The following is a 9,654-nucleotide window of genomic DNA, read 5'->3' as shown; positions in this document are numbered from 1 at the left end:
TTGTTCAACAAGTTGCCTCTGTGGGAGGAAACAAACATCTGACTGCAACAGTCTCCACCAGCAGAGGGCGACATTAGCCGGGCGACCTCCTCCACCACCTCCACCTCAGTCAGCCTCCTCCTCCTCCTCCTCCTCTGTCCCCAGTGACGGCCCCTCCCATCAAGTCCATAACCTCTCCTAATCCCCGCCACCACCACCACCACCAACACCTCCTCCACCCCTTGTTGCCCTGGAGACGGCTCAGACGAGCAGGTGATGCATTGACAGGGAGCAGATGGTTCCCTGTGGAGGTAAGCACGGCTGAACAATGCATCCATATTCATCATAAAGTCTCTCTTACTCTCTCTCTCTCCTTCAACACACATAACTTCAAAGTTGAATGAATCATGCTTTCACTGTCCACACACACACACACACACACACACACACACACACACGTGTTTGTTCAATCTGCTCTTTCAGGATTGCTGATTGAAATCGCCAACACGTTGATGTTTCCTGTCAATGCGGCGCTGGTTCGTGCAGACCAAGCGAGGTGATAATGTTGTGACAGACGCCTCCTCCTCCTCCTACGTTGGGTTTACCTCGGAGGGGACGGGAGAAAAGTAAAGACAAACAATAGAGGAGGGTTTCCTCGCCTTGGTCTTGTCTTCTTGCAGGTGTTTTCTGGCTTTTTTTTCCGCTGCAGTAACTCACTCCTCTAAAGAAGCTCCTTCTTTTAGCCCCTGTCTCCCCTGGAGATAAAGTACAGACACCCCACTCTGCCTGTCTCTTTCTTTCAGCTAACTCCTGAATAATCCAGCAACAATGCAGAGCTCTGAGGCGGTGTGCAGCGATTTGCCGGAGGCCTGACTTGTTTTTGGGGTGCAAACGGGGGGCCTGGGATGGGATGGGATGGGGTGGGGTGGTTGGGTTGACATTATGGAGATCAGCTAATGCATGTAAAACACTGCTTTTTTTTTTTTAGTGTGCAGCACAATAGAGGCTACGCTTAACCCACCACACCTGGAGCACACAACAGGGGGTGAGGAGAGTGGCAGCTCGCCTCCTTCCCCCCCGCCCCCTCCTTCTTCCCTCATCTCTCTCTCTCTCCTCTTTCCTGCCTCACCCATCATCGCCAGCGCCACAGCACCAATCAATACAGGCTGTAAAGAGTTTGGTCGGGCTTCAGGAGGAGGGGGCGGGCTGCCTGTATTCACAGCCTGACTATGATAAAGACGCACAGTGAGGAGCCATTCAAGAGCCCTGTGCCCATAATGGAGTCACTAATAGGTGCCTATTCAGCAAGAAAAGTGTTTTCTGGAGGAGAAAAAAAAAAAAGTTTTGGGGAAGCAACAATCACTTTGTCTGCTGCCTTGTGTATGTCAAATTTATGCAGCGCTCCACCGTCCCTACACCCCCTCTTTTCTCCCCCCAAACTCTTTCTGCTGTCTTTCTTTTAAAGAGCGTCGCCACTGAATGGACGACATGCATAGTTTGGAGTCTTCCTTTCATCCTTACTTGAAAATAAATTGAATGGTCCGTTCTCGAGTGAGTCCAGTCCGTACGGCACGGATCTCAAAAACAGGAATACTCTCCGGCTTTTCTCTCCACAAAACTGTTAAAGACGTGTTCACAGGTGGCCAACTGACTGACCGAGTTATGCCTTATCAAACATTAACGTAGTTACGTACACACCGATGCTTCATGTATCTCTCTCTCTGTCAGCAGATGTGAGGAAATGCTGGGAGGCTGGAAAGAGTGTCAGTTAGAAATGTTTAAAAAAAGCATCACATCCAACTCAACTCATCAAAATGTACTCAAGCTTTCAAGTGTAGTTCAGCCAGAGAGTTTGCAAAGTGTGAAATAACCACTGACGGTATAAAGAATGGACAGCGTATCCGTGACGTCACATTTCTGAAGCCTAAAATCTGTGGCACTGGCTGCCACCATCTTAGTAGTCTTGTCTACTTCCTCTTGGCAGAGATGTGGATCATCGGCAGACCTGAGGTTGACTGAATGACGCCTGGTTGCTCAAACAAGCCGTCTGCAACGACACCTACCTGTCAATCAAAGCGTCAATGCTGTTAATTCTGCATAACTTTAAGTCTTAATATAATCTAAACAGATGAGACCAAAACTGTTTTTTGTACCAGGCTGTAAACATGTTTATTTCTGCTGTGAAGTTTTGAACATGGTGACTTATGGAGACAGACTCACTTCTGGAGCCAGCCTCAAGTGGACGTTTGAGGAACTGCAGTACTTGAGTCATGAGTAAAATGCACCAATACGACTTAATTAATTCATAACAATGCTACATTTAAGATCAAAACAAGATTGAAGTTTGAAAGGCAGCATATCCAAAAATCTTCTCGAAGCCCAGTGTTGGTCCCGGATACCGTAAATCTAATTCAGTTGACACCAGAAATCACAAATCTTTCAAACCTTGACTCATTTTGCTGATAGATAACTCCTAATCCTGTGAGGAGTTAAATAGTTCATCTTCAACCCCCTCCGATCTTAATATTTTGCTATAACTCAGGCGCTCCAGAGGCAGAGCGGGTCCGATCCCCGGTTCCTCCAGACTACATGTTGAAGTGTCCTTGGACAAAGATACTGAAGCCCAAATCGCTGCCATTTGTGTGAAGGTGATATGTAGTGTAAAAAGCATCTTGAGTTGTCGGAAGACTAGAAAGCCGCTGAGTACAGTCCATCTCTAAATATTCATGACAAAGTAAGAAACAATCAGGACTGTGCAGGTGTGATTTGATCAGGTCAAGTCATCACTGTCTAAAGATTTTGATCCAGTTGTTGCTAAACATACAAACTCACACAGTCCTGCACACTTCAAACCAGTGACAAATAACCAACTAGCTGTTGTCAGAACATTGCAAACTTATTTTGGTCCCAGTTGCTGATTGAGAAAACAAGTTTCAGGGACTTTAATAGATCTTTAATGTTGAATTAAGATACCACCACAGATACCTCACGAGTCTCTGACTTTGTTGAAAATAAGTTTTCACACAGATCTGGTCAATGTTTGTCATATAATGACACTTTAAATGAGATTTAAACTCATTACATCTAAAGCTACCATCACTTTCGCTTCTAGCAACTATATTTGTTGCTGAGCCCCCCTCCTCACCGCAGCAGACCCTTGTGGGTGAGCTGACTAATCTTGAAATGCTGGAACCATATTGAAAGAGAGGTCCTGAACTGAGAAATACTGGGGCCATATTGTGCACGCATGTCAAAGGGCTTAGCTGACAGATTGATGAGATGAGGAAATAACGGAGCTAACCGGGGGGCGGGCGGTGGGAGTGAAGGGACCCAGCATGGCATGGCAACCAGGGTTTGGAGTCAGAGCAGGACTCCCCGCAGGCATGCCGGGCAGAGCCGGCGCAGGTCAACGCTCTTTGATTCTGGGTCTCGCAGCCGACAAAGGGCAGCACGCAGTGGGCTGGGCTGCTTTCCTTAGAAGTGCATGAAAGCTCTTGTAATTGTACTTTTATGTGTTTTCTGGGAGGCTTTGTCAGCTTTGTGTGCTGATGTATGTGTTTATTTGTGTGTGAGAGAGAGTGTGCATTCAATCCAAGTCTTTTCTTAGTCTAACAGAGCAAAAGAGTTTTAATTATTTGCTGTAAATGTGCCTGTTATATGTGATGTGTCAGCTTAATTACCCATTAAGTGATTACTCTTTTCAGTGCAACAGAGAGAAGATTGAAAAATAAGCAGCTATAATCAATATTTTTATATTTTACATTGGACCAGGTGAGAGCTTCTGTGCGAACTCTGGACTTTTAGCGTCTTTCAGCTTTTTGTTTTGGTTTTCAAGGCCACAAACTGTACTGCTTTATAGTATTCATAGCCAGTGAGGAATAAGCTCACCTGTTCAGCACCAAATACCAGACAGACACTGTTAGTGACTAGATTGTTAACCTAGTCGAAACATTGGGCAGCTACAGAGCCACAAGGAGTTGGTGGAGACCCAAAATGGAGCTAAAATAAGAGCGAAAATTTGACTTAAATTCATCAGGTTGCAGCTATAATCAGTGTTTTTATATTAACAATGATCCAGATGAGTACTTGTACGTGAAAAGGGTTTCTCATAGTAACAAACTCTGGACTTTTGGTGTCTTTCAGCTCTTTGTTTTGGTTTGGTCTTCTCAAAACAACAGAAAACAAACGAAAAACTAAAGAATGGAGCAAGTAAACCAGTACACATAGTTCACAATATATATACGTACAACTAGCTTTCTTTGTATTGATGATTCAATTCGATAAAAGCTGAAAGGATACACAAGCTTGCATTAAAACACGGAAAAATATCTACCGATTTCCAACCTTACTTCCCGTCACACAATGCATTTTCTGGCAGTGTCTTAGCAACTGGTATTGTGGCATCTGGATTACCCCCGCCCACCCCCAAAAAAAAGCGTTGCAGAGCCCCCGTAGGGTCAAACAGAGGGAGACCTCAGAGTGCTTTAGGAAGGGAGATGTAAGAGAGAGGTTGATCTTGATCTCAGATGGCCCCCAGGAAGCTTTAGTACAAGTCACGAGCTGTGCTTTTATGGTCGGAGAACGAGTTTAAAATATTTATTTCACGTAGCTGAAATGGGACACGGGTTGTGTTTGGTTTGGTCGCCATGGAAAACATTGCCTTGCTCTTCACTTGTCCACAGCCACTTGTTAATATTACACCAAGAGCGTATTTACTTTTTTTTTTTTTTTCCTGCACTACAAATCTGAAGATGAAGGACCGCAAACTCAAGTCACACTCTAGATAATAAGCTTTGATTGGAGATACAGATAGAGGGCTGTTCAGAGCATGCACACACACACACATACACACTCGATTTGTAGAATTGATAGGGTCCATTGTTTCCACAGAGCTTGCCACTATATGCCCTGTAATGTAATTAAGGCCAGGAGATTTATGCTGCTGTATGGCAGCCCAGAACCTGATCCATGTTGTGTCTGGAGTCGGGGCTGAAAAGCCCTCTCTCTGTCCAGCTGGCCCTGATTTCTGTTCTGGCCTCTGTCACTGTGTGAGGCTACAGCGCTGTTCACTTCTTAATTGAAAGCTTTGGTTTATTGTGGGCCTTGTTTTTTTGTGTGTGGAAGGAACAAAGTTTAAGTTTATTATTTCCCTGCAGCAAACTCGGAAGGTCATATTGTCTTGTGTCTTTGCCTGGCAAGGAAACGATGTGCATGAGAGGGTTGCACCAGTTTGGCAGCATGGTAATTATTAACAGCAATAAGCTAGATGAATAGAGTGCATGCCTCCCACAGTGGTTCCTCTGCCCTTAAATCTCTCAAGGTATGGTCTGGTGGCCGTGTTTCTTTGTTACTTCAGGTCTTCAGGGGTGAAATGTTCATGTTTTGTTTAAGAAGTTGAGCGAACTGTAAGCTAGAGTTCACCGGACATGTCTGCTGTTGAGAGAAGACGAGCTCCAGAGCCTCACTTGGAAAACAGTCCTTCCAGAAATCAGGATTTCAAGCGTCATCGGAGGCTTCTGGCTCGACCCATGCGTCCCATCAGCACGAGCACCTGGCTGCCTGACTGCTCTGCACACCACGCGCTCGGGGTGAGTCCGTCAATGCCCACCCAGCTCGAGCTTGAGCGGGTTAGGCCTGCCGCCGCCGCCACCCGACAACTCCCAATATCCCAAATGAAAGACACGTCAAACGCTGCTGAATGAGCCCCATGTTGAGAACATGAGAGAGAAGATCTGCAAGGCTCGGAGCATCTGTCCACCTCTCTGACACTAATGAATGTTAAGTAGGTTAGCTGCTGGTGTGCCACTGTCCCACAGGTCATTGTGACCGGTAGTGGCAGCGGGGCTGCGCTTTTGTCAGGGTGCGCCAACCCCCTTTGAGACATCTAAAATGGCTGGACCGCTTACTCCTGCATACAATCCCAGCGCCAATAGTCACCATATTGATCCTCCTTGCTTGCAGATTAAAGCATAAAGGGACCTCTGTCCTGCCAGAGGGGGGTCCACACTGACTCCCAGAGCTCATTTCAGGGTCACGGAGCCCTTGCAGCTTCATGACCCAGACCCCAACGTGAACACACACAAACACCGGTGCGAGGCAGGACAGAAATCTTTCCAGGGATGAACCCCATTAAACAGGATTGGTCGGATGCTCACATTCACGGCTCATTATAGCTGACCCCGGGCTTTCTCTTTCTCAATCTGGGTGCTCCCCTCTTCTGTCTCTGCCTCTAACCTGGCTAAAGCCATGCTGAGGTGGTCACCCTCTTTTCCTTTTGTTTGCCATTGATAGCTCGATTGTCTTCTGAACTGGATCTCCTCGTCAGTTGTGTTGCGCTGCATTGTGGAGTTCCTGTGGTGTGCTTTTAAAGTTTTGTCTGAGCTTTAGAAACTGTGTAGCCCTTTTGTCTCAGAGTTAGTTGGTTTATAGACAAATCCAGCTGCTGATTGTGCGTAGAGGTGTTTGGGTTGTCGCGTTTGCCGACAGATGAAGGTAAGTCTGGGTTGAAGTTATTCCGTCTGAAAATTGGTTTTTGACACAAGAACATGCCACTTCTGTCTGACCTCCAAAGTCCGAAAGTCTTGCTTGTTAACTTATAATCTAAATGATCAAATGTAAGAAAGTTAAAATAGTACAAGTGGATCTTCGGATCAGATCTCCGAGTGCCATGCGAGCAAGAGATTTGGCTCTGTCCTTTGTTGGCAAGCCGATCTAAACATGAGGGTTAGGATCAAGCTGTTCATGACAACTGTGCTGTTCATGACAATGGTGAATTTATATACAACTCACCTGTTCAAAATATATTAAGACTTAAAGGTATGCAGGATTACGAGCGTGGGCACTTTGATTGACAGGTTACAGATCATTCAGGCACATACATTTTGTTGAAAAGTCATAAAGATTGTCACCCTTTAATGCTGTTTGATGGTTATATTTGAAGATTCAAGTGCTTTAAAAGTGAATGTTACACACTTCACGAGTGCCACCGCAGTAATGGCAGCTCGTTTACGTCCACGTAACGCGCGTGTTCGCGTGTCCTTGGTGCTGACCTCACCAGGATGCAGCTCTGAGATCTGCGGCCCTCTGTTCAATGCCTGCTCCCTTTAATTAAACGTTGATTAAATGCCTATTAATGTGCCCTGGCTCACAGACAGGGTGTAATCAGGTGAAACGGAATTAATAAAACATCCAGTGTGGTGCTCAGGAGAGAAGGAAGGACTCCCCTGAGAAAGGCAGACAGATGGCGACAGGAATCGCCGGAGAGAGGAGAAAGCAGAGTGGGAGAGGGGATAAAGCAAAGACCAGCCACCACTTTGGTGATTAGCTCTAAATTGGTAATTTGATCTAGCCCGTTCCACCTACTCATTATTGATAAGACTGACCATATTTGACCATATTTCCCCCCTGCTGGCTCTGACCGGCACCACAGCACTTCCTGTCTGCCCCGAGCCCTGCCGGCCCACGCCGCTCTGTGCTCGAATGGATCTGACAGGAAGTACGTTGAGGTGGAGTTTGTGTGGAAAAAAAAGAGGGACGCTGTCGACACACGCACAATGGAAATCCCATCTGCTAGGAATCTCCCTAATCTCATCATCTGAATTGAACAAGGAAAAGAGGAGCAGCAATCACTTTAGACAAACCCTATATGGGATTATGGGTTGTGCTCATGATGATGGGTCAAACGACATCAAAGCGGCCGTTGATTAATGAATATTAGTTTGACCTGACAGAACACGAGCTTTGGTTCTGACATGGTTTCACATATGAATGTTATTTTAGTATTTGCTGTTTGGCATTTTATTCTTTATTATTAGCAAGTCACCATACTTAATGAGACTGAGTTCATTTAGTTGTTTACCTGCTTTTTTGTTTGTTTTCTGTTGTTTTGACAAGACCAAACCAAAACAAAGAGCTGAAAGACGCTAAAAGTCCAGAGTTTGTTACTATGAGAAACCCTTTTCACATACAAGTACTCATCTGGATCATTGTTAATATAAAAACACTGATTATAGCTGCTACATTTAGTAGCAGTACTGCAGCTTTTGTTTGTATCACTGATGAAGTTTGTCCATATATCGCCTTACTTGAAGGACTTCTCACACGTGTTGGCTGAAAACATTTCATGTCAGAAATTTGATTTTATTAATGTTCAAATCTAAAGACAGTGTATGTTACACATTCACGTTTCCCTCGAAACGTTTGACTGCATCTCATTTTTTTGGTCCAGTAGAGCAAAAGACAAACCATGATAGCATCCAGGAGAACTGTACTATCATAAAATGATTATTTTATTTATGTAGCCCGTAACACCACAAAATGTACTTCGCTAATAATATGCTCCTTGGACTGGCATGCTGAAATACAAACCTTTTTAGCGAACCAATCAATCATATTAGTTTAATTATTATAGTTTATTTAAATAGTGGCTGTAGTTTTAGTTCCTAATAACAAACATAATAACGTTTGAATGAAGATAAATTACTTTTAAAAGTCCAGTAAAGCAGCTTGCACAAATGTGTTTGTAGCATGCATTACCGTCTTACCGCACAAAGTAGAGAAGTTCTACACAGCGGATATACTTTCCTTTACGTATACTTTACTTTACGTAGCCTGTAATGCCACAGAATGTTGTTTTGTATATGTGCTTCTTGGCCTTGGAAGTCTTTGTGGGTCATGTAGGTCAGTGGTCCCCAACCTTTTCTGCGCCACGGACCGGTCTCATGGAAGACAATATTTTCACGGACCGGCCTTCAAGGTGTGGGGGGTAAATACGACGAAATAAAATGATGCGACCGGCATAAAAACAAATATAAAATGCATAAAAATACAACTCACCATTACGCTGAATTAGTGGAAGCCCTGAGCTTGTTTCTCCGCAACGAACCGGTCATTGCGGAGAAACAAGCTCAGGGCTCCTACTAATCTCCCATCTAGGAGTAATGGGAGACAATGACACCCGAAGTGTGTTCCTTATCTCCAGTCTATTCCGTTATTTTGTTTTGGTCGCTGAAGTTTTTACTCATTTTTGCTGGCTTTGAGGGCTTAACTGGGGTAACGTATCGCGTGACCGAGACGAGCGTCTTGACACGTCTCAACCTGTGTCAAGAGGCACAGACGGATGCAATTGGAAGAGAATCCGGCCATTTTTCAAAATAAAACATGCTAACTTTTTGTTAGCATTAGTTACATTAGCACTGCTTCAACCGTTTATCGAAGAATTTATCGATTTTTTTGAAAAATTGCTAGTGTTGTTTTAGTAACTAATATATAATGTCAAACATTAGAGCCTAGTTTGAGTAAAAAAAATAAATTACTTCCTTGCTTAAGCATTTATGCAAAATCATTTTCCTTCCCTCGATCCATACAGATGCTACTAGTGTCGCCTCTGACCATCTTTCTTTTCTATTTATTTGGCCTGTTGTCCCTTTGCCATGTTTTCTGTTTTATTCACATAATTTCTCCACATTGTTGTCGCAGGCCAAGCCCCCCTCAGCCAATCCTGTCCTTTACTGTCTGAAAATGTACTTGATTTCACATTCAGCATATACCGTAATTAGTAACAACAAGGTCATTGAGACGCAAGCACCCGTGATTCACTGGGAAATTGGTTGTTGTTCCCCCTGCCGGTTCATTATTCGGCCGTAATTAAGGCTTCCATTAAGGATGGAGAGCTAG

At 44.4% G+C, this 9,654-nt stretch overlaps 1 protein-coding gene across 2 annotated transcripts in view; it reads left to right on the top strand.

The window, feature by feature from the left end:
- Positions 1–9,654, top strand: part of LOC113748379 (uncharacterized) — a 69,784-nt gene continuing 60,130 nt past the window's right edge. Inside the window, exon 1 of one of the 2 annotated variants that reach the window (XM_027291933.1) lies at positions 1–290. The gene's annotated coding sequence lies outside the window, so the exon portion shown is untranslated. Of the gene's footprint in view, positions 291–6,410; positions 6,472–9,654 lie in introns of those variants that run through there. The other variant, XM_027291932.1, reaches the window with a different exon arrangement.

This window comes from Larimichthys crocea, chromosome XX, assembly GCF_000972845.2.
Source record: "Larimichthys crocea isolate SSNF chromosome XX, L_crocea_2.0, whole genome shotgun sequence".
NCBI lineage: Eukaryota > Metazoa > Chordata > Actinopteri > Sciaenidae > Larimichthys > Larimichthys crocea.
This window is presented reverse-complemented; position numbering and strand designations above follow the sequence as displayed.